Genomic DNA, 24,630 nt, shown 5'->3' with positions numbered 1-24,630 from the left:
CGACCACCGAACGAACAATCAGTGGGCAAGTACTGTGGGTGTATTGTTGCTCGTACGTGCATTAAAAAAAATTGCCACTGCAATTATGCTTTTTCGTTAATGTATTTGACTAGCGCAGCTGCCCGTGTTTTTGCGATTAAATGAGGAGGCACTACCAGCACCTGTGCGGAGCGCTCTGGGACCGGTCCTCGTTGCCGGTGACGTCACGGTCACGTGAGCCGAGCATTGCCACGTGTCACGCCGACGCTCACGCCAGAAGTGAGCCACTAACACCATCGCTTCCGAATTAGGAAGATGGTAAACATATTTCTATTAAATAAAACCCCTCGAAAACAGTTACGTTTCGTACCGTGGCTCCGAAAAACCTCGCCTACCTCGGTGCGGTATCGCCGGGGCGCAGTAATTTGAGATGACTCAAAACAGCGTGCTTGATTTACCGGTGACTTTTCCCAAAAGTAATCACATCTTTAATGTGCAATACACTGCATGCGAGATACAAATACATTATTCTGTTTTCATATATCGTAAATTCCGATGTACAGTCCGCGGACCAATCATGTTTAAAAGTCGAAATTCTGAGCTTTGCGGTCTATCCATGGATGTAGACTGTAGAGTATTTTCTTTCAATATCATCCAATGTAGCTTGAAGTTTCCAGTGAGATTCTATGCACCGTATTCGAGCTGTACGCCGGGTGTGAGCTGTATATCGGATACTGCGGTATGTTTCAGTGAATGACGTAATCGTCAGCTAAAATGGGAAAGTGATAAGTCTTTGTTGTATGTTGTGCCGCTATATTCATTACCAAAAAAATATTGCTGGGTTCAATGCGACTTGAACCAGTTATACGAGCGAAACCTCTGTTCAGCATGGTCTCCACTGTCTCAAATCAAATGCCAAGGTCAAGGTTAAAGGTCAAGGTCAGGTACCCAATGCTCATATGATCACGTGGTCATATTACGTACCAAAGCTTGGCCCATACCACCACGCAGTTAAGTTCGGTTTGACCTTGTGAGTCTTGAAGTTCATTGTCGATGTGGTGCACGCTGTCTCAAATCAAACGTCAAGATCAAGGTCAAAGGTCAGGTACCCAGTAGTCAGTCATATGACCACGTGGTCATGCTACCGTAGCTTGGGCCATACTACCACGCAGTAAAGTTCGATTTGACATTGTGAGGCATTGAAGGTCATTGTCTCATCCACATCGAAATAGGAAGTTGTACCCCGAGGAGTGGAGCTTTCGCTCTAAAAAAAAAAGAAGAGGTGTCAGTTGGTGCTTGAGCACAATTTATCAAAAGTTGAGCAGCAAAATGCACAACCCCATGCCGTCAGCGTATCCAAGAAGAGGTCGATGTGCCAAGGAGATGCTAAGCTTCGAGCAGGCTGAACCAAAATAATGGTGCCTTCAGAATCTGGGAAGGTGCACGACCGTGGGTGCGTTACCTTGTATAACCACATTCACGTGTTCTATGGCCACCGCCACACCTCTCGCCAGCTGGGCTCAATTTCGCTAGTATTCTTTGTATTTATTTGTACTCTTTTTGCTTTCGTGTTGGCGCGTCCAAAGCGTAACGGCGACGTCATCCTCAGCCTTCCGTCGCGAACGGTTCCCGTCCGCGCTCGGTAGCCGCGGAGGAGCGGGAGCGTGGCGAGCCCGCGGCGGTGGTCTGCATTGGGCCACGAGTGCTGCGGGAAGGGCGCCCCAACTTCGGGACGTTTTCCCGGGAATGACGGCTATATTCGCGCACGCTGGGGGAGAGCAAGGGAGAGGGGGTGCTCTGGATGATCGCTCTTTGTCGCGCGCACACACACAAACAGCACACGCACGCACACAGGCGATCCGGGCGCTCCATTAGGAACGGCCATGCATCACGGCGGCCGTGACAAATGACGGACGGCGTGCCGGGCGGCCAACAGGCCCGCCCCGGGCCCGCCGCGAGCCCCGTCCACGCATTTTCTGATCCGGCTACGTTCCCCTCCCTCTCCTCCCCTTCCAGGCCTCTCCCGTTTTATTATTATACGTTCGGGAGCCACACGCTTTCGTTCCTTACTTCGCGAAGCTCGCGCATGCGCGTGGGTAGCGCGGTGCCCCCGATTCGCTGAGCAACCGTCGATGGAATTAAAGCAGACCTCCCCTTTCTGGCCGAGTCCCTCTGCGGCTGGAGGAGAGGAGTGCACTTCTTCGGGATGGAGGGTCACAGTTCAGCGCCATCAATCTCGGCCTCATCCCTAGCGCCGTTCATTGGCGCAATATCGGCTTGTCGGGACGGAGGCATGAGGGTCCTCTGCGTAAGGGACGCACGATTGATGCGCACCGACGGGTCGAATTGGAGCGCGACCCCGGTGGCTTTGTCGCCGTCCACGCGAGTTGAGAGTTGGAAACGACGAATACGTTCTGGCGAGGGAAGGGGGGGGGGGGAAGCAACGCAGGCAGGCACATATCGCCGCTGCCCCCCCACTCTCCCCAGAATGCAAAAAATTGAAATGAAGCCCTCCTGAAAATAATATAAATTAAAACTGGCTGCTTGATTGTACGGTGGTCAGGATTAAATGGGCAGTATGATATCTAATAGGCTTGCAACATTACATCATTATGAATGCCTCATAAGTTCAACGGCCGGCGAGGAACGATCGCTCGCGTCTGTATTCGAGGCAGGCGAAGTCAGGCTTCGCCTGCTGGTTGAGGCGCTGAAGGGGGCGTGAAGCAAGGATTCTTCCCCTCGTCGCTATGTGTTGTATAGGGCCCGCGTCTCGCGGACTTAAAAGCGCGCCCCCTCGTTTCCCACTCGTCCGCCACGATCCCTTCCTTCCTGCTTATGTAATGCCTCAATGGATGATGATGATGATGATGATGGCGATGGCACTCGGGCTGACATCCCGCCCTTAGACAGCCGCGGATGCCTGACGACGACAGTGTCAGCAATAAAACCCCTTGTTTTATTACGTTGCCGTCAGCTTGCTCTTGCGTGCTATAGCTCGGGCACGAAAACCGCCCACAGTGTTCACTATAATCGTCTGTTGCGATGCACAGGATTTACCGCGCCTCCTCACCTGTGTGCGTACACAGTGATGGTCTGGTGATGTGAACCATTTCGTTTCAGCGTGCACCTCGTTTTTGTGCCGAGCGTGAGACATTCCTGGAAAATCTGAGGAGTCTGAACGTTCCCTTGGATGACGTCTCTCGCGTCGTGCACCATGAGGGCTCGCGACCTGAGCGGCGATTAGTGTCATGGCCACCCTTGGAGTTTTCAGAGGACACTGGCTTTGTGAAACAGTGGTAGAGACGCAGTCATGTAAATCAGGGATTCAGGCGGAGCAATTGATGGCAGGCCATGCACTGTAAGGCTAATCCCGTCTTTGTATTTACACCACCACCACCCCATGTCGGCAGTGACTTCGGTTAAGTGCTCATTGAACCATTTAGTCTGCATATGAAAACAAGTGGTCCTCCGAAGCCAACCGGTGCCTTCGGAATTCTTAATCCTTTTTTTTTCTACCTCGTGTTATCACTGCGTTTAGCCGCCGCGTTTCCTGCTGGACGGACTGACGGGTGGAATGTGCCTAGCCTTGAAAAGGTGCGATGGCGGCCTCCGCCTGGCTGAGGATTCATTAGTGCTAAAGCGTTATTCCGTTACGTAAACCCCGAACAAGATCTTGGAATGTTTGTGGGTGGAAGTGAAAGGAAGAAACAAGTATTAAGGATCGCCTTCTTCATCAATTAATGCTGCTATCAAACTAATATTCCCGCTTTGAGCTATGTGACAGAGAGATGCGCGCTGCATGCGTTGGCATGGGCAACGTTGTGGCAGAAGCACGGCACTTGGCATAGGCCGCCGGCGTACATTGGGTAATTTGGCATTGGCGATGAAAAAGTTGAAGAAGCGCATAACTGGCTCCCTGGGCCAGTGGAAACCTCAATAGCGCTTTCAGGCACGTGGCGGTGGTGTCCACCTGCAAAAAGCTGTGCTTTCGCGCAATATTTCGTGCTTAGCAATGCTAAAACGCCAACCATTTATAAAAGCCTTTTCGTAACCTAGCTAAATCACTGTATAGTTGAATTAACCCTTCTTTTAACACAACTTTCAGTTGCTTTCGATGGTCGAAGGTATCGATGGTCACAAACGATATTCCGCGCTTCTCTCAGCCATTCGAAAGTGCGGTTGGTTTTCTCGTGACTCTCCGACAAGCAACACGAATAAGAAAAACGACGATTTATGGCTTGCCAACAAACTAGGCTTTATAACAGCTTCAGTCTGGTGGCCGGTCAGTGCGTTTCGTCGCTCGTCCTAGCGAATCTGCCGAGGCAACTCTGGGACGCAAGTGTCTCTCTCTCGGTGAAGTTGCTACGAAGCAGCAGCTGCACGGGACTCTCCTGATACGCCGACTTCGTTCCGCGGTCGATGCGCGCGGGCGGACACGATGGACTGACCACAGCAGCCGACTGCAACGGGCGTAAGCGGAAAACTGCGGCCCGTGGCGTCCACGCGAGCATGCCAGCGGCCGTCGGATGCGGAGCGGCACGCCATGACGGCGACGCCTCAGTGTGCATCGCTGGGCTTCCGACCGACGCAGATAATCGCGCGGCCGTAGGCCCATTTACTGTCACTGCACTCGAACCCCGAGCATTTCCTGGTCTGTACTCGGCAGCGAAAAAGTACAGGGTGTTCTTCTCCGCAGTGGCACGGGTGCCCCTCGTTTCGAGGTTGACTGCATGCTCTGGGCTCGGATATATACCACCTGATTGGCTCGCAACGTCTCACATTCTCACATGGGAGCCCTCGGCTGCATGCTGACCCGAAAGACACGGGTTCGGTCCCGGCCGCGCCGGTCGAATTTCGATAGAGGCGGAATGCTAGAGGCCCGTCATTGTGCGATGTCAGTGCACGGTAAGGAACCCCAGGTGGTTGAAATTATCCGGAGCCCTCCACTACGGCGTCCCTCATTGCCTGAGGCGCGTCGGGATGTTAAAGCCCCACAAACTAAAACCAGATCACAGCGGAGGCTCGGGCCGAGGCCATGTGATGCGTTGCGCCTGCACTGAGGTGCGCGGCTGCTTGGCCGAGTCTCAACATGGGGGAATTTTCGTGACTGGTCGCGCTCTGCGGCCAAAGTTAAAACCGCTTGTCATTCATGCAGACTCGTATATTAGCAGAGCATTGCGCTGCCCTTGCGTATAGCTGCCTGGTGCTTGCTGTGGCGCGGGTAACAGGCCTATAGAGCCTACATGTTGTGCTATGTAGTCTCTCTATAGGTACGCTCCCTATAGACAGGCCCAGTCATTGGCGTCTTTTGTGACATTACGTCCGCTTCAGGCCCTTCACGGTGCGCAGCCTCGGGGCGGCCTCAGAAGGGCCTCTCGTGCCGGAGCCTGCTTCGATGCACGCAGATATAGGTTTTAGAAAGGGCTCTTTGTAGGAGTTAGAGCGGTCAGATCGGAGCCTATAGCTTGCAGACTCTCCACTTTATCCCACCCACGACGGATGAGTGCGATCCAGCTCCGCGGTCTGTTCACCTAGCATGTTGTTCATTGAGAACACGGCGTCTGTGGTAATGCGGTCCGCGTGGGATCAGGCAGCGTTGACTGCGCGGCCATTCGATTGGGGCGTCTCGTTGACCGGGAGGGAGCCGGTGCAGTCGTCCCTCCCTCCCGGAGAATGTCACTATTGGCCTTGGAGCCTTTATTCTTTGCGGGAGATGCGGACACGCGCAGGATGAGCCTAGTAATCTGCCCTGTATGTATCGGAATAGACGCTCGGAAAGCACGCTGACTTCGCACGCGACAGACACCGCAAAAGCCTACCAGAGTCGCGAGACAGCGAAGTGCATCCGAGTCGTGAAGCTTGAATGCGTGAATCGCGAGTTTCGCCGAAAACGAGCCACTCACGGTCACTGCCTCGGCCACAGCGTGGTGCGCGTGCTTTGCTGCACGGAACAACGCGGAGTAGGACGCGCGTACCGAAGTCGCCTTGCTGACAGGGCGACACGTAACGACCGGCGGGCGGGCAGCGTCGATCTGTTCGGCAGCCGTGCGCGGCCGAAGCGAGTGACAAATGACGTCGGGACGCGCGGAAACGCCGAGGAAACTTTCGCCTCGCCTCCCGCGTCTTTTTCCTTTCCACCCCGCGTCGAGGAAACTGAAAACGGAGGCGCCACTCGGCAGTCAGGCTCCATTGCCGCCGGCGCCGAGACTCGGGGCATTCGGGCCGAGCGGAAGCGCGGTGCTTTCCAAAGCGGCTTTAACAAACCGTGGACACGTGTCTGCGAGAAAGATGTAGCAGATTTCTCTTCTGTCAAGGGTCTCCAATGAGATTCTACTGTACTTCTGTAATCCGCTGTTCCGACGATGTTCGGTTCTGCCATGGAGCAACTAAACAGAAAATGTGCGATGTTCATTTCGCTCGTTGTAAAGGTCATCTCATTTTGAAAAGCCCACGGTTACGGATCAATTCACTCTCGCCGTACCGTAAGCTTGCCGTCCCGGTTAGCTCAGTTGGTAGAACGACTGCTCCGGTGAAGCGGTGGTCCCGGGTTCGAACCCCGGATCAGGAGGAATTTTTCTTTAACTGCGAAGTTTCTGTGGAAGCTTTACAGCTTTCCTTAATAGTCGTATGGCTGCGCTTCAGTGGATGCCAATGAGTAATTACTCCCATATTACTCACGGGGATGTTGTTGCCAGGCAGGGAACTGTAAGCCGTTCTATAGTCGCGGCGAAAACCCAACAGCAGAGTCGGGGCTGCTCCGTGGTGAAGAAATGCTAACTACGGTTCGAGCGCAGGGAAGGAAAGCATTGGAACGCCAAATTTACGTCGTCCATTTGTGTAATTTTTGCCGCATTTCCTCCTGGCTGTCAGTGCGCATGTGTATATATGGTGTACGTGTTTTCGCCTTCCAGCAGAATCACTACTGCCATGCACTGCACCCCCCCCCCCCCTCCCCTCTTTCTGCGCCCACTGAGTCCACCTTATTCACAGAGGTCGTTTCAGGTTTCACGCTTGTGTTCGCCAGTCAGTTAGTTCGCACTCCCGTAGCTTCGTGTGTTTGTTCCAGGCGCTCAAACGTGACTTCCATTCGAGGTGCTTAGCTATGTTAAACCACACAATTGCTCCCTCACCGGTGAGCTGTCACTCCGATCGGCTTGATGAAGTTTTCTGTACCAGACTCTCACCGTTCGCGAGCTATCCCGCTCCCTGCTTGGGTACCCGACCGCAGTGGCAGCAAACCGGAAGCAGAGAAAGCTGCTCTGAGGTGCTGCTTTCGCAGGTCACCACGTTTTTTTTTTTTTGGCGCAGCACGTCACCGCTGAACGTGCGATCGGAGGCGAGGTGACTCTTCTCGGGCCTTCTTTCTTTCACGCTGAGGCTAACTAAGCGGGGCCCAGGGCGGGCGCTGCTGGCGATGCATTGCCTTTCTCTTTCACTGTGCGCCGGCTGAGCTCATTTCACTGCGCTCGGCACTTTGACTTGATTAATGCGCTGTGGCGAGTGGAAACGCAACCTCCGAATTCCCTGCACAAGAGAAACCACGGCAACAGCTTATGCACGGGCGCTGGCTGTGCCCCGCGGTCGCCTTTGATATGCAGATGAGGCGGCGCGCGGAACGCGTGCATTCCTGCGTGGAGTTTTAATGGGGGGCATCTACTTTTTCTGTCACGCGTCTTTCAGCGCGCTGACGTAGCTAGGTCGTGTGATTCTACGTGACTCCCTAACTAATGAAGACGCCGGTTGTATAGCGCCTCCGCTATTCCTTTCTTCTTCTTTTTTTTCCCTTCACACCGACGCGGCTATTAACCCTGCAGTTTTTCGTTCGTCACACGGCACGCTGTCGCGAACACTCGTTTTTTTTTTTTTGTCCTATGTATGAGCGGACAAATGCGGTGAATTAAACGAGCTCACGAGGAAATGTTGACAAACTCCGGTATTAGCTTAGCGGCGCTGTTAATGGGGACGCGGTAATTATAACAGTTTTCGGTATTTATGCATGTAATGTAACCAAATTTGGTACAGATGTGTGCCTTTTATGCATATTTCATGACATCTAATTTTAAGGTTGCGGTAATATATTATGAGTAATGACAACACCCTCGTTAAGTCATTCCAGGGTTATTAAATAATTTTCGTGAGAAATATCTTGATACCTACTTGTTCACAAAGCTCTGTTCTGTGCAGTAGAGCTGTTAATTACTCTTAGATGATTATTTTATTTGTAAAGATAAAGGTTGAATTAACTTTAAAATTCAGGTTGCCATGAAAACATTTACAGAAATAATTGTCAAAAACCATAGCGCGTATATATATATATATACAACATTCCTCCTCAACGTTCCTGCGAATAATTCTGCTGTCAGTCGTTACGAACTACCGATGGGTACGATGATGGCAACTGCAGAAACAGTGCATGCTGATAAAATCAACCCGCTTCGGTGGCTCAGTGGTTACGGTGCTCGGCTACTGAACCGGAGTTCCCCGATTCGAACCTGCGACCGCGGCGGTCGCATTTTGTTGGAGGCAGAAAGTTAGAGGCCCGTATACTGTGCGACGTCGGTGCAGGTTAGGAAACGCCAGGTGGTCGAAATTTCCGGAGCCCTGCACTCCGGCGTCCCTCATAGCCTGAGTCGCTTTGGGACGTTAAAGCCGATTAAACCAAAATAAGCAACATTTTTATTTGCAGGTTTTTAACACAGAATTACTGAACAAGTGGCTGAGCGCAAAGTGACTGTCATTGTATCAAATTGATTCGAGGCACCAATTCGTTCATTCCGTTCCGAGACCCAGCACCACGGCAGTGTTCAAATCTATAATGCCATGCTGGGAAGTTTTACACCTGGAAAACGCCAATACGTGGAGGTTCCGAGTTCTTTACGGCGACGATCGGATCGAGTATTCGTACTTTCTCTATAATCTCGTGATACACAGGACTACATGCGTACATGCATTTTCTAACGCGCCGCGGTCAGCAAAGAAGTCAAAAGCGCCGTTGAGACTAAACGAGCTCATGTTGGGAGCTCGTCTTACGCTGGCAAAAAGAAGAAAAAAAATTCTTTCACTGCGAAGACAAAGTAAGATATATGCATAAGGATTGCCGCAGTAACACGCCTATCAGCACAATCGGGACGTTTGCTTAACAAACTGGTCCCGTGCACCAAACAGCGGTATTTCTAAGACGATTTGACGCTGTTCAAGCTTGTGCGCTCGACTGATGCACGGCTAGCGCTACGTGCATATCATTCTGAGTTGAGATTACTGGAATATGTACGCTCATGCCTCAACAGGATGCAAACAAAATACCAGTCGACAACGTTACAGAGGACACGAGCCTTCAGTAAGCGCCACGTACCGTTCGAAACGTTCCGAACACAGCGCTTGAGTAGTTGTTTACAAGCCGCATAGCAGGAAAGGATTTTTTTTTTGCAAGACGCGAACGCCCAGTCACGTGACAAAACATGTACAAGATGGCCGCGAGCTCATTCGTTACCCACTGGAACGCATGGCGTGAATGCGCAGCTTTCCCTCTTGAGTCAGTGTATTAACTCTATCCTTCATACGTTTTGAGTCATACGCGGATACGGATGTGCAGGTGGGCGCCACAAGTGACGCGCAGCAGCGCGGCGGTGCGTTGTGCATTCGGCGCAGCACGGGACGGGCGTTCCGTGCATTCTTTTGCAGCTGCACTCTTTGTTTCTTTCTTTCTTTTCCTTTTTTGTTTCTTTAGTATGTATAGTGACAGCGTGCACGACGCGCTTTTTTTTCCCCGGATATTAGTTTGTGACGTCGCTGCTCTGAGGAAAGTGTATACGCTCTAAACAAAAAGGAGTAGAAAGGAAGTATGCTGTCCTTTAGCGCACTGGACAAGAAGACTGCTTACTCCCCTTTTTACTCTCATATAGGCGTATCTGTGTTTAGAGCGTAGTGGTTCTTCGTTTGCAGCTGTCTGTAGGGTTAGGATGAGTTTTTTTATTTCCCCGTTGATATTGATATTCCTGTTATGCGCGTGCTTTGCAGGCGACCATCTGGTATTATCCGTTTTAAGTTTCCTTAGCAGGGGTGTGCGATTCGTACCTTTACGAAACCGAATCGAAGACGAATAGGCTAGCTTTGCCAGCGTATCGAATACGAATCGACTGGCGAAAGTGCCGAATCGAATACGAGTGGAACATTTATGTGATTATGCGCTTCTTTTGCGAATTTTCGTACAGAACGAACATTCATGCTAAACAGGGAAATAATAGCGGCTGCGCTGTAAGCTGTAGCTATTGAAGACGCAAAGACTCATTCACAGCTTATAAGTAGTCTTAATCCGTAAGTTTTTAGCAAACTATTGGAAAATTTGAGGACTGATTCGATTCTCTTCGTATAATTTCGATCATGGAATGTTCGATTCGCTATTCGAAAGTTACCAATGTTCGCACACCCCTATTCCTTATAGTCTTCTTATGGTTACAGGCTGCTTTCCAGCATCCCTCACCCGTGTTTACTGAACTCTGTGGCCAGACTTCTGTCTCGTCTCCGAGTGATTAAACTGAAGGTGGGGTGCTGAAAACCTTGAGACACGCTGCTTGTCTGCCGCCTGTCCCATGGGGACGCATGCTAAAGTGCCCTCGGCTGCTGTGTTCGTTAGGAATGTGCATACGGTGCATCAGCTGACTTGGAACCGGGGGAGGCTTATCTTCACGCTGGAGCTGGCGCTTCGAAAGTGGCACCCTGGCGGCGCGCCTTATCTTGCGCAGCCCCCCCTCCCGCACTCGGGTGGCGGATCGTGTATCCCGTCCTTGTCGCCGTGCTTTTTACGCGCGCCGAATCTGCAGCCGCGTGATGTTGCTCGGATGACAGGCGGCTCGCTTGATTCATGGCCACTTCACGCTGGCGCCCACATTCCGACGGGACTCTGAGCAGAGCCGCCATTGCGAGGTTGCGAGACAGCATTCACAGCGAGGGAACGAGCGGAAGGGCAGAGACAGCTGGGCGAGTTGGTACGGTGTCATACTGAACAAACGAGTAGTGCCCACACACAAGGACAAGAAACGACACGACTGGCGCGGAGCTTCTGAGATGAACTTTATTTGGGTGGACAGAGAAAATAAGTAGCTCTGCCAAGCGGCAACAAAAACAGACATCCTAGAAGTAAACAAACAAGAGTATTACAGCGAGAATCCACATGGTGGTGCGAAGACTGCTTACTACAACTCTGATTAATGGCGAATCCCAGTGGCTGATCCGGAACAGCTTGCTCCGCGGCGGCGGCGAATGCGTGCTCCACTGGTCTTTTCCGAGCAATTCGTTCCGCGGCGATGCGCTGTCTGTTGATCCGCCCAGCGGAGGCGGGGTTTATTTAGCCGTAACTCAGAGGGGGCGGTGACTTCACTTCCGGAATGGCTGTACCGAGTTCGCTCATTTTTAGCGAGGTTTGGGATAGCGCTGTTCAGCGTTCGTTTACATTTCTGGCGGCGCTGTCGTGCGCCGTCAGATCGAGTAGTCACGCGTCTCGCACCGTCAACGACGGCGAAACTCATGTCCCTTAAGAGGTTTATAGTAAAAGAATACTCCTGAATCGCCTGATAAACGGACGAAAATTATTGCCAGCTACATCGACGCCGCAACGCACAACTACCGTATTTGCACGAGTCCAACGTGCCCCCGATTGTAACGCGCAGCTATAGTTTGCGCCCAACACATCGGAAAAATACCGTGTTTTTAAATCGGGTTCTAAATGTCATGAAAATTTGAACGCTTCTTTATTTGAAAAAGCCGAACGTTAGAAACGTGCAAGTACGGTATTCGGACGACGAGATAGATATACATTGCCACGCTGCTCACATTACGGGCGCCGCCATGCGGCCGAGCGGCATGACTTGGCTCGCGACGGACCGAGGAGGACGACGCTTCCGCTAGAGTGCGTGTTGCGGGTCTACTTGGCCGTTCGATTGAAAAGCCCCTTTTTGAGTCGCCCTACGTTTCTCGGCGACATTTTGGTGGAGGTGCTGGGTGAGGGTGGATGTGGTGACAGCGCCGAGAAAAGCAGAATATTCTTCGGGAAAAGCCTCTGATATGGTTACCAGCGTCACTCCCGGCCAGGCGCTCGGCTTCCTGAGGGGGTGTGAGACGCTTGGAGAAGGAGCCCGCGCCTACAAATCCCGTCACCATTTGTGAGCAGTGTGGCGACATAGATACATGCGGGGCATGCACGCGTGCTTCCCAATGGGCATTGCACGAGGCGGTGCACCCCACAAGCTAACTGGAGGATATGACGTGTCGTCATCGCAGGCCATCGCGAAGTGCTGCTGAAAACTGCTATAACGGATATAAACGGAAGAAACCCCGATACTTTTACATTAAAGGTCCCGTTCGGCGGACAACCCAGCGTCGGCGAGACTGGAAAAACCTGATTGGTTGAGAGTGTAGTGACTTAGGAAAGCAGTTTCGCTGAGAAGAAAGAAGGTAATCAAGCGGTATCAAACCGCTGCCTTTTGGGCCGGTGGCCGGGCACGTTACCTCTACAGCACACAGGAACTTTCGATCAGTGGGTTAAATAGAGGTCTTGTACGAGCTCCTCACGCCGCACTTTAGGCGAATTACATTGCAGGAACAATTTGTTAATTGGGGTCACTAATTAGCGTCGTCAATTAATATGAACGATGATGTGTAATAAAGCAGTATGTGATGACAATAAGCGTGTCGATGTCTGTGAAAGGGCGCGCCATTGGCTCCCAAGCGATCGCAGGGATGTTTTAAAGCTGTCGCGTCGTACTCCTAAAGTGAACTTGCCCCCATTTTCTTTTTTTTTTTTTGCTGCGGAATGTGTGGGAAAATTTCAAAAGCAGAAGCGTGCTGCTGTCTGCGCATTCTGAACAGAAGCAGGGGCATGCACTTGTCTTCCGACAGGGTCGCCATCCTTGTGGCCATCTTTAACGTGCACTGACATCGCACAGCACACGGGCGCCTTAGCGTTTTTCCTCCATAAAAACGCAGCCGCCGCGGTCGGGTTTGAACCCGGGAACTCCGGATCAGTAGGGCGCTCGACTACTGATCCGGAGTTCCCGGGTTCGAACCCGACCGCGGCGGCTGCGTTTTTGGGCGCCCGTGTGCTGTGCGATGTCAGTGCACGTTAAAGATCCCCAGGTGGTCGAAATTATTCCGGAGCCCTCCACTACGGCATCTATTCTTCCTTTCTTCTTTCACTCCCTCCTTTATCCCTTCCCTTACGGCGCGGTTCAGGTGTCCAAAGATATGAGACAGATACTGCGCCATTTCCTTTCCCCCAAAACCAATTATTATTATTATTATTATTATTATTATTATTATTATTATTATTATTATTATTATTATTATTATTATTATTATTATTATTATTATTATTATTATTGTGGCCAGCTGCGCTCATGTCTACAGGAGACAATGGAGGGATCACTAGCATATCTTGGCTTCTTTATCGAGCACAGCTAGGAACGTCTTCGGTACAATTGTTTGTACCCCAGCACGAAGGTCTCACCAGCGGCTCTTTCTGTCCTCTTCGCCAAACGTAGTGACGGCGCCGAGGGGAGGTCAGGGCTGGTGGAAGCTTCGCCAAAAATCTACCGGGTGCTTCCTTAAATCCCCGACGCGATTACTTTATTCGCTAGCAAATACCTTCACAATCTTAGTTCGTGCATTCAGTACTGGCCAGTAAAAGATTGGGCGAAGCTATCGCCGATCCTCATGAGAATCGATGCCGCGAAGGTATATCATGCCGGCCAATAATTTTACTCCCCCCTCTTCGCCACCCCACACGAATTCCAAGCGCCGTTCATGGCCAACGTGCGTGGCCTGGTGTTCGCCCCGATGAATTCCGTACAGCGCTCTGCAGCCCTGCTCCATGGCCGAAATAAGCATGGTTGCTTGTTGTCATCCACTCTAATCCTCCCTATACGGTTCTTTTCTTCGTGATGCTACTGTCATATCGTTGCCGTTGGCTTCTCCAATGAGCAAGGCGAACACGTTGTTCTGTTTCAACAAGTTGCTCTGTTTCAAGTAGCGTGGCGAGCTGGTTACGTTTATTTACAAGGGTATACCCATGTACAAGGAACGGGAGGTTAAGTACAAGTAGCGAAGATGAGGCGAGTGCGTGCTACTGCTGCAATGCCTCCGTCCGGAATCCCCATCACCATTCCGTCGCGAAGCGTCCTTCCTTCCCTCGCAGAGGAGGTGGGAGAGAGGCTTCAGATGCGTCCCCTTCACGGCTTCCACCCTGGGCTCTCCGCTGAGCATCGCCGCTGTCCGCGGCGGTACGCGGTGTCAAATTTGCTCTTTCTGGAGGGCGCGGTCGCCAGGCGTCTGTAGTACGTCGCTTGGGAGGGCTGACGTTTTCTTTCTCCCATGCAGTGCCTCCTCTATTAAAAAAAAAAAATAGAGGAGGCGCTGTCCCATGCATCTGATTGGTGCTGCGAGCTGGATGTGTCCTCCCGGCCAAGAAGCCCGAGCTCGTTTCCCACTGGGAGAAGTCTATGTTGATGGCTGCTTGTTTCTGGCGTAAACACACGTGCGCTGTCCTCTACACGGTGGCGGCTAGCTGCGCACCTCGTGCGTCACATATCGAATTCAGTCCAGGGGTTCAACTCGAAAAAGGTTCGCTTCAAAGCTGGGCAGGATCTCGGTGCCTCGTAAGGCGCAGGTTGCCGTCGATGCGTGTCTCGAAGTGTGCACTGCCACCCTTCCCTCCCGCAGACCTTTGGTGAGGAAGAGCAGCGGCAGCGAGTGTGCCTTAATGAACCCAACAGCGAAAGCCTGCGGCCTCGGTCGAGAGGCCCAAGGGTCAAGCGTGGCGCCTGAGCCTCGTCGGCGTCGCGGAGAAACTTTTTCTCGCCGAGATTGCGCGTGCAGCGCCTTGTGTCGCCACGCCAGCCAATTAAGCGGCGCTCTCGAGAGCTGTCGGACGTGTACCGCCGAAAAGAGGCGTCCGCGCTCCCTTCCTCCGAGGGCGGTACCGCGCAGCTTTCCTTTTTCGCGCATCTTCTTCTTCTCTGCTTGCCTGTGTGGGGGGTGCTCCTTTGGAACTGCTTTATTTGGCCCGCGTGTCCTTCGTTTTTGTCCCAGCTTTCTCTGGCTGTCCTCTCCCGCGTGTCAGCTGCGCGCAGGGGATATTGGACGTCACGACAGCAGCGTCTTCCCGGCGATAGAAGACACGCTACGGCGTCGAGAACGCTGGCGCGCCTCTTTTTGTCTCGTCGTTTACCCCGGCTTCCCTATTTATGGCCTTCGTCCTTCTTTTTCCCCCTCTTCCTGTCTCCCGGGGGGCCTCTTTGGCGCGTTCCTTTCTCGCAGAGTCCGGAGCACGCCGTGGCAACACTGAGCTGCTGCTGCCGCCGCCGCTGGTTGCGCCCCCTCCCGCCGGCTTTCTTCGTAAGTAATAGGACACTGCCTCTCTCCTTTTCGCCTTCTTCTCCCCGTCGCTGCCTGCCTGCCCTATCGGCGGGTCGTCGATGCCGAACGCAGGCACACCCGCTCCGTTCCATCCCGCGGGGGGACGAATATTTGCAGTCGTCTAGTTTTACCCGTTCGGCGGCGCCCCTGTCGTCTTGGCCAGAAGGGTTTCGAGACTCGCCGCGCCTGTCAGCGACACCGCATCGCGCTGGCTGGGCGATGCCGCCTCGTCCCGTGCATCGGTGCCGAAAATTGATACGCCCCGAAGGCTCGCGCGACTTTCGCGCGGCTTTTGCGGGCGCGCCGGGGGGAGAAGGGCGCCCCCGCACTTTCTGCCCCCCTCCCCGCGCGGTGTGCAGCTCGCCGTTCTCGCATTTCATCGCCGCGGGCAAACGCCTTTTGAAGCTTGGCTTTCTTCACTTTGCGCCAATGTCTCTTCTCTTTTATGAATTTGGCTGCGGTAAAGAAGGAAGTGCTGACTGGGCATCTGGCCCACTGTGCTCTTCCACGCTCCCTACTGTATTGTACGTCTGTGCTTTCTCGCAGCTTTGGGCGATGCGCGGTTGAAGGCATCCCACTGTGTGCCGATGTGCTAGATGGCGGCGAGATGCGACGTTTACGTGTGCTTTGGTCGTCTGTTGCCTGAGAAGAAAGCGCAATGAGCTTTAGTGTTAATTTGGAGGGTCCAGAGTTAAAAAAGGTAACTTGTTTTAGATCCATTTTATTCCTGGGCGTTTTATTGGGAGGCTATGGTGCGTGCTATCAAAGAGGCGGAATACCTTAATTAATTAGCTAATTAGTTGGAAAAGTTAATTGTTTTCTATTTTTATGTGAGCGGCATCTTGTATTTGCAGAATTGGAGCTCGTCCCCAGAAGAGTCTAGCCGCTAAAAAATAATAATAATATTGTGTAATGCGCGTTACGAGGCGAGAAAAAATAATACTCACCCTGGTAGGTGGCTTCAACCCGTAACACGGAAGCTGCGGGCGTCTCTGACGTAGGTCGTTGCGCCATGACACCTGACCGTGACGTCAGCAGCGTGGCGCGAACCTCAGCCCTTTCCCCAATGCGCCCCTTTCCTCGTACTTTTCTCCTGTCTGTGGACATCGACGGGGAAACTACGATATCTTGGCAGCTGAGTCCCCAACAGTCGTCGCTGTAAACCAGCCGCCCTCGCATATTTCTTTACGACGGCTTGCAGACACCGTGGCTTTCCTCACGCACTTTCCTAGCGGGACGGCACCCAAAACATTACAGATAAGGTTTCACTCTGGTCCTTCGTAGGATCGGCCTTTGCCAATGTATATTCAACATCGGGCCAATTACCTGTGCTACTGGGCACTTAGTTCAGCGCGGCAGTGCCGGGGAGCTGACGTTTGGTATTTGTCTTGGCCAGTGTTCGGCCTAGAACGTGGATTCACTCGCAACAGTACGACTGTTCTTGACGCAGACCTCAAAGAAATGGGTTGGTAATTATGATATTAGCCTGATGTCAAACATTCGCTTACATTAAGTTTGTTGAAGAACTGAACAAACGTTGCATTAAAGGTACTTTATTGTGCACATAGTGGAGAGCACCGTGGCACAGATTCGGGGCAGCTGTGGTTCCGCGGCAGAATCCACCTTTTCGGTCCGACACTTGCCGAGCCAAATACGAGGTGGCCACTTCCTTCGGTGGAGTTCTCTTTAACAAACTCGCATCGACGATTGCGCCTCTTTTTCATCCAGGTTATTTTGAGAAACTAACCGCCGCCGTGGCTTAGTGGTTACGGTGCTCGGCTGCTCACTCGAAAGACACGGGTTTGGTCCCGGCCGCGGCAATCGCATTTCGATGGAGGCGAACTGTTTGAGGCCCGTTTACTGTACGATGTCAGTGTACGTTAAAAAACCCCAGGTGGTCGAAATTATCCGGAGCCATCCACTGCGGCATCTCTCATAGCCCGGGTCGGTTTGGGACGTTAAACCCCCACTAAACTGTTGTCTATATGACCACAGTTTATTTTTATACTTTCTTTTAAAACATTTTTCTGTGCCTCATCTTCACTCGCCTTTCTTTGCTCAAACTCGCCCGCTACGCTAAGTAGCGTGTAGGCCTTTTTAGAAGCGCTGGCAAAAACCTCTGCTTTTCCGTTGAAAATCTTTCTCTTTTTTCTCCAGAGTAGTCTGTTCGAGGCGTGCCTTTTAACTGTTAGCATACTGCGCCTGGCCGATGTGGAGGAGGGGCCGGAGTGGCGCCGGACGCCCGACATCCGGTTCTCGCCCAAGGCCACGTCGTGGCGCCTCTCTTCGACCGACAGCCTGCTCCGACACCGTGGATCGCCGACGCCTCGCGCGTCACGTGCTTGCATCCACGCATGCTTGACCGGCGATGTGACTGCGATGGGCCGCGGCGTGTTTGGTCGTGCGGCTCAGGACACTCTAAAGAACACGCAGTAATGGCATCCTTGCGGTTTCGAGGCGACAGTTCAAAAAGGCATTAGCTTCTCTTTACTTCCGTTAGATGATGGGAAGCCAAGAGGACAAAATAAAACAAAAATTGCCCTGTCCGCACCGCCTATGGCACAGCGGGCAGCTTCTCTTTACTGCCGTTTCTTTTTTTCTCTAGAGCTGGATTAAAGCAAAGCTTTTGTTGTACAGGTAAGTTTATCCGTTGTTCCATGATTTCTGCTCGTCGCTCCGTTCCGGGTATTCCGCGTCAAATTTTGAGATATAAATAATTTCTGGGCTTTTTTTTTATTTGTGCTGATATCAGGTGTCCACGTCTGTTTACCGCACAGAGGAAAGGCGACAGTGAAATGCTCGAGTTTCTCGCTGCTTCGAAAAAGAGAAATGCGTCGCGCTGTGCTGCGTGAGAAAGAAGCGAGTGACGCCTACGTATACTCCAAACATAGGAGGTAATTCGGCAGAATGCACAGCTGACGCTGGTTCTTCGATCGGCAGGCGCCCGTTCCGATCCGATGGCCCCAATCCCACAGCATGGCACGCGCAGCTCGTCGTGTGAAGCGCGTCGCGTCGTCTCCGTACGGGCACGCCTACACCCACTACACACCTTGCCGCCCGGTGTTCGGCCAATGCGGCGGAAACCTCGCCTCGGCATTTCGCGGCAAGCTTTGATCGCTAACCGTGAAGCCCGTGGACCCAACGGTGTCGGAGCGCGTGATGGGCGCAGAACGAGGCCGCTGCTGCCATGTACGCGAACCGGCGACGCATGCAAAATTCAAAGCCCGTTCTACGCGTGTGCCTCTCATTGCATCTCTCTTCTCTCGAAAAGCCGCCGTGTTCTATCGGACGAGGGAAGGAACGCGCCTCTTAATGGGCCCGGGCTCGTCGCGTGTGTGCGAACCCTGGGCGCGCTCCGCGCCATGAGTGCGTCGGCGGCTTCTCGGCGGCTGATGAGTCTCCTCTCGGCCGAGCAGCAGTCGTCAAGTGCGGATGAATGAAGGCGCTCAGCGCGCCCTTTCGCGGCCTCTTCTCTGGGAGCCCCCTTTTGTCGGCGTGTGTACACAAAGGGGAGCCGCGCGTGGTCGAGTGATCGCGAGCCCCGTGCATCTGGACGGAGAGCCGTCGCTCGCTGTGTGGCGCCGCGATGAGGAGCACGTGTCGGGCAGTAACGTGCCGTCTATTTGCCCCCGCCGTTGAACGCGCTGTCTCGCGCAATGCTCATTTTTTCCGAGACGCGCACCCTCGTGGGCTCATGGCTGCGATGAGGCGCTCGTCGGGATAATGCTTCCCTGCTACGCGGACGCGTAAACGCGCGGAAACTGCAGCCAGCAAAGTGCCTGATGCATTGGCCGTTTCTCGTACCGAGGAAGTGCAGCTGTGCGCGCTGACTTCCGGCACCGCTGGCGTGCTGCGGGTGCGCGAACAGGCGCACCTGAGAGAAGAGTAACGGCGCCAGTCTGAGTTGCTCCTCCCGTGGCCACACTGGATGGGGCGCATCAATGTGGGATCGCTGCTTTGAGGATAGGCCATCGGAGGAGGTCAGAGAGGGCGTTGCCTCATTGAGGGGAGTCGTCACAGCGGTGGTGCGGAAGGGACGTGCATTAGGACGTGCTTTCCTTTTTGACTTGGAAGTGCGTTCCCAGCGGCGACACACCTGCGGTCCAATGACTTGGAACGCGGGGCCTTCACCATTTTGGCAGACATTTTGGCGTGTGAGATGGGGTGTGTTTTTGTTTCGTGTTTGCACTCTTTGTTGTTTTATTCAGACGCGTATAAAGGACGTGTTGGCATATTAATGAGGGGCGATTTATGTTCTCTGTCTGTTTGTGTGGTATGTTCGCGCGATTTATTTTAGTTTAGTCATTAACGCGCTAGTCACTTTCCTGTTCCCTCACGAGTCGAGTCTGCTGATATCGAGAGCACGCAAATTGATAGCGTGCAGGCGTGGAGGAAAGCTGGCGCACTGAACGAAGTAGAGATCTGCTTCCTGCTCGGATATCCGCTTGTGTCGCCGTGTGTAGCATTTTCCAGTAATGTATACATGCCACCGGGTATGCTCCTGGGCGGCCCATTCTGACCAGTTTTGTATGGCCAGCATTTTAAATATCTCGAGTGTGGCGGCACCTGGCGCTCTCTCAAGCGCCGCACTACGCGGCCTAGTGGTGGTGGTAGTGGTTTTATTAAAAATAATAGTAAAAAGGAAGGAAAAGATTTTTGCTAGCCCCGGCAGCTGCCATCGATACTGAAGCACCTGAGCTGGGGCAGCGGAAATAAAGGATAGCAGGCAGAATGGAGAAATGAAACGAAAGAGGTGAGGGGACAGGAAGAGAGGATAGGGGGAGAAGTAATATATGTACAAACTATTTACACAATAAGAAATGTGTCCAGGTTGTGTGCGTGATTAGCGGCGCAGTGCCAAACCCAGCGGACTGTGCATTTTTGGCAAAGGACGCGCCTGCCTAGTGACTCGAAAGCAGAGAAGGGCGCTGAGGACGCTAGCCCCGTTTGCCTGTGCTTTTTTTTTTTGTTTTGAGCGAAGCCTTCATATTCTCAGCAAGCTGCGTGTTGGTTAGTGTTTGATTTTTTTTTGGTATTTCAAGGCTGCAGGAGGGACCTGAGTCATTAGAAATAGGACTTCACGACACTTAAATTGCCTCTACCCGTGTACGCTGCCTGTGTACTTATAGACCAGTTTTTGGCACAGGTAATAGATGTATATTAAGCGCACATGTGCTCTCGCTGGAGGCACTGTCTTCTTCAAAGGCGGTCGCCGGTTCGGGATGTCCCTCTAATGCTCGATCTCCTTGAGCCTAACTAATAAACTACGAAGAAGACCGTTTATAACGAATGCATCACCGCTGATGAAGGGGCTGCGATGACCATAGGGGCAGCTAGTAGCCCAAGTCGTTCTTTCGCTCCCAGGTTCACCGTGAAGCCAGGGTGCAAGGAGACGTGGCCCCCTCTGCATGACCATGAGTCTCGTACACTTGATAAATTCTGTTCGGTTCAAATCGCGTGCCGGTGAGACGGGAACAGTGCGCACTTTGTATTTCATGCTGTACCTTCCGCTGTTCCTCTCGTTGTCGTTCCTCGAAAATGCGTTTGGCGGAGGAGGGTTGCTAATTCGTCCACTTTTTTGTTTTTTTCTTTGCCTCTTTTGAGGCGGCTGCGTATGTGGTAATTGTCGGGAATTCGTAATGCACGAAAAGCGCAAAAATAGTCGAGGACCAACGGGAGTGAGACAAGCGATCTCAGCGCTTGTTTCATTTTGTTCCCCCCCCCCCCCCCCCCCCCCCCCATGGTTTTTGCTTTGCTCGTTTGCCGCTATCCCTTATCACTTGTGTCCTTTGTACCAGATGAAATGACTCTCTCAACACTGCAGATGGTCACCTAGCAACTGTCGGTGACCTGAACGGCGCGAGACTGTTAGATGAGACCACTACACACTGTGCACATGTGTGTCCGTGACGCCTGACACTCGTTTGCAAAATTCATTCGTCCGAAAGCCATGATTATCCTGCCCGAACCCGGGGGCAGAGACGGGCTAATTTTGAGCTCCCTTGTTCTGAGCTTTAATTAATCTGGCACGGAAAAGTGACAGCCCGACCCCTATCCCCCCGACCTCTCTCTGAGCATTGTCGCCGTTCAATTTATCCCCGGTGGCGCATTCGTGGCAGCTTCTTGCCTTGTTCCTCGGAGCTTGTTAGCAACGAGCGGCTCGGCCCGGCCGGTCACCGTCGCGCTCGGTGTCTCTGCGCGAGGCCAGCACAGCGTGAAAAAGGGCCACCGAAGGCTCGTCCCTCTTTCGCGGTGGATGCTCTTTGGTTGGAGTCGCGCTCTGCGTTGAGAAGTTTACCTGGAAGGAAAGTGTGATGAGAAGTTCTGTCCTATTTGGTGCTATCGATCGCATAGCGATGCCAATCTCAATCATCGATAACGCAAGAAAAGTCAAGCGCCTGTGAGGACCTCTAATATTGTCGAAGCAGCAACCTTTCGAGCCCAGCCTCGATGCCGAACAATGACAGAATATTATGCGTGCTTCACACCGCGCAGTCGCATTGAGTTTTGCCCGGTTAACGCGCTCTATATTATAGGTTGATGCATCTCATAAACGCAAACGGTGCAGCTATAGCATAGAGCTGTATGCGCCTCAGCTTGACAGCGAGTGCCTTATCATGGAACATCTCTACGGTAAGGGCTCCAGACTATATTGTGATCTGCATAATCACTGCAGCGCTGAGTGCAAGTGAACGCCGACGTCAACGTGAGTGCGGCTCACACCCTACACATGCGGTGCGGGGGAAATAATAGTGAGAAGCGCTTCATGGGGGGGCCTGAGTCTTTGCATGCATCGCCAGGTGCACGTACTGCGTGACACCCGAGGAGGATCTTGAAAATCTGGGTGGTGTGTCTGCGTAAGGCATTTCATTTCATTTTTCATTTCATTTTGCATTTATTTCAGTCATGTACAATGGCTGAGGAGAAAGGAAAAAAAGCCGTGCACGCGGCTTGACAAAGCTCCCATCTCCCGTAGCGGCTTGGCACGGCGATGACAGGCAGCAGTAAAACAGTAACAAGAGAATGCATGAAATAACAAATATGTACAATATCTTCATAACAGATCACCAGAATAGTCTCGGTACTGTTACACACACGCAAATGATAGTTTAATCACAGCACATGGATACTTAGTTTATTTTACAGTTGGATATGATTCATTGTTTTGTAATAACATATTTCTGACAGCGTTATATGAAACGGAAAGAATGGATTGATTAGTGAAAGCATTTCTATTAAGGCTCAGGGAGCATCTCTCTTTCTTGGGAGGCAGGCCGTGCGTGCACCTCCTGATGTATCGCATTTATTGAGGCTGTGAAGTGTTTTTCACAGTCATCGATATTATTTGCAAGCATTCTTCCCAGAGAGGGTGGTGATTGGGTTAGGCGAGCCGCACCTTCAAGGGAACAGCCGGGTCGCATTGCCCATCCTTCCCTGCTGGTACAGAAAGGGATCAGCCCACCTGTCCGGCGGTCGCAGCTCGTGAGGTTGTTGTCATTGCGCAGAGTATCGGTGCAGTGGCATGGAGGAGAACTCGGATATTTCTGTTGGCACTTGCCGGTGCGAATGCCTTGGAATGTGAGCCGTGTTTCTCGCGCGTCTGCCCATTTGTCTTCCGTTTTCCCCTGTCTGACTTTCCCTCCCGTCCTGTCTCTGGTACCCTGCTGTCTGCTTCAACCTCAATTTATTTTGTGCGCATTGTGTCACTTTTTTAAACCCACATTTCGTGGGATAGGGTGAGATCGCTCCACACACCCGTTTGTGAACGATGTGTTCCTTTTACATGGCTCCTGGTAGTTTTTTCTGCAAGTGTTGTTGGCGTAAAAGTTGTGCTTTCTAAGCTTTATTTTTTTAATATGTCAAGCTCTGCGTTTCTTTATTCATCCAACCCTGTCAGGCAACGATGGCGTCATCACCGGGCCTCATTTGCGGTTTGCCAGGTAGTAGCGTTGTTTGAAATTACACTCAAGGTCGTGAAGAAGTCACCAGTTCTAAAGTCGCACTGCACTGTTTCGTTGCTGCTGGCATAGTGTCGCGTGTAAGAAATTGTGCGGCACCAGCCCCCCCTTTTTTTTATCTAGATTCGCAGATTCGCGGCCTTGTCACGCTAAAATTTCTGATCTCTGTTTCCACGCGCTTTTGTCAGCCATTTGTCCTCACCCGGAGAGTACAGAAGTAATTTTTCATCCGTTCCTTTTCCTTAACTTCATCGCGATGCAACACATGCACCTTATAAGTTGAACCTAGCCTTCTCGGCCACCTGTCGTTCATTTTCAGAACGCTTTTCAACCGGCCAGATCAGAAAAATTCAGCTCGCTTACTCCGCAGAATGATTCGCACTGGTCGGCAGCATTTCTTAGTGGCACATACCCGTGTGTAGCTGATATTACGTCTCCTTGGAACTGCCGCGCAGAAATAGCTCGCGTGCAGTGACTGCGAGGCGCAGGGAGCATAAAATCCGGCTGTGGAAAGAAACAGCCAGCAAGCGCGCGCGCGGGGGGGATACTTGCAGGTGTATGTCAGAGCTATGAAAAAACGAACGCGTCGACAGAAAACCCAGCCTTTATTATTAGCCGCCCCCCTTTCCCGGTGAGGCCGGTTCTTTGATATTGTTCCGCACCTCGCTACAAGTCGGGTCGAGGCGTTCCCCAAATGCCAGCGGGCGCGGTGGTGGCGCTTCCAACCGCGCGCGATTTTGGCCTTTCCTTCGGAGTGCACTGTCGTTGCCGACTTGAAAGCCGGTAACGGGGCGCAGCGGTGAATTTAGCCCTCCGCTCCGTTTCCTTGAGCAGCCGTTTGGGGAACAAAAGAGCGGGCGGCGTGTGTCGCTGGGCGTCCAATTTCCTGCGAGTTGATGCCACTGAGGCCGAGGGGGAAGCTTCTGCAAGCTCTCTCGGTTCACTCAGTTGTTGCGAGCTGGGAGCTTTCTTGTGTTCCTCCCTGTCTCCCCCTGTTTTCGTCTTCTTTGGGCGCAGCCCGTGCTTGAAGGCTGACGCCTAGTCTGACAGCAGTGATGACCGGTGTCGCATCATTTGATGTTATAAGGCATTATTTATTGGCCGGACGTTTGCCGCAAGCGCCCTGTTCCGCTTGGCTACTGCAGTACAGCGGCAAAACTGTGTTTCTTCCCATTTCGCTCTCTCTGGTTTTCGTGTCTGCAAACTGTGTGTGTGTATGGGGAATTGGGGGAAGGGAGGAGGAGGTGGAGGTGGTTGACCATTTCCCGCTAGTGGTAATACAGAG

The 24,630-nt window shown here is 52.4% G+C and overlaps 1 protein-coding gene and 1 non-coding gene across 3 annotated transcripts in view; both read left to right on the top strand.

Annotated features, from left to right (window-relative positions):
* The window catches only part of LOC144126140 (uncharacterized), a 256,379-nt gene that overhangs the window by 44,883 nt on the left and 186,866 nt on the right, over positions 1 to 24,630 (top strand). The gene's annotated exons all lie outside the window — the stretch shown is intronic.
* On the top strand, positions 6,474 to 6,547 carry TRNAT-GGU (transfer RNA threonine (anticodon GGU)). Its single transcript has one exon. It is a non-coding gene; the product is annotated as a tRNA-Thr (tRNA).

This window comes from Amblyomma americanum, chromosome 3 (assembly GCF_052857255.1).
Source record: "Amblyomma americanum isolate KBUSLIRL-KWMA chromosome 3, ASM5285725v1, whole genome shotgun sequence".
NCBI classification, from domain to species: Eukaryota; Metazoa; Arthropoda; class Arachnida; order Ixodida; family Ixodidae; genus Amblyomma; species Amblyomma americanum.
This window is presented reverse-complemented; position numbering and strand designations above follow the sequence as displayed.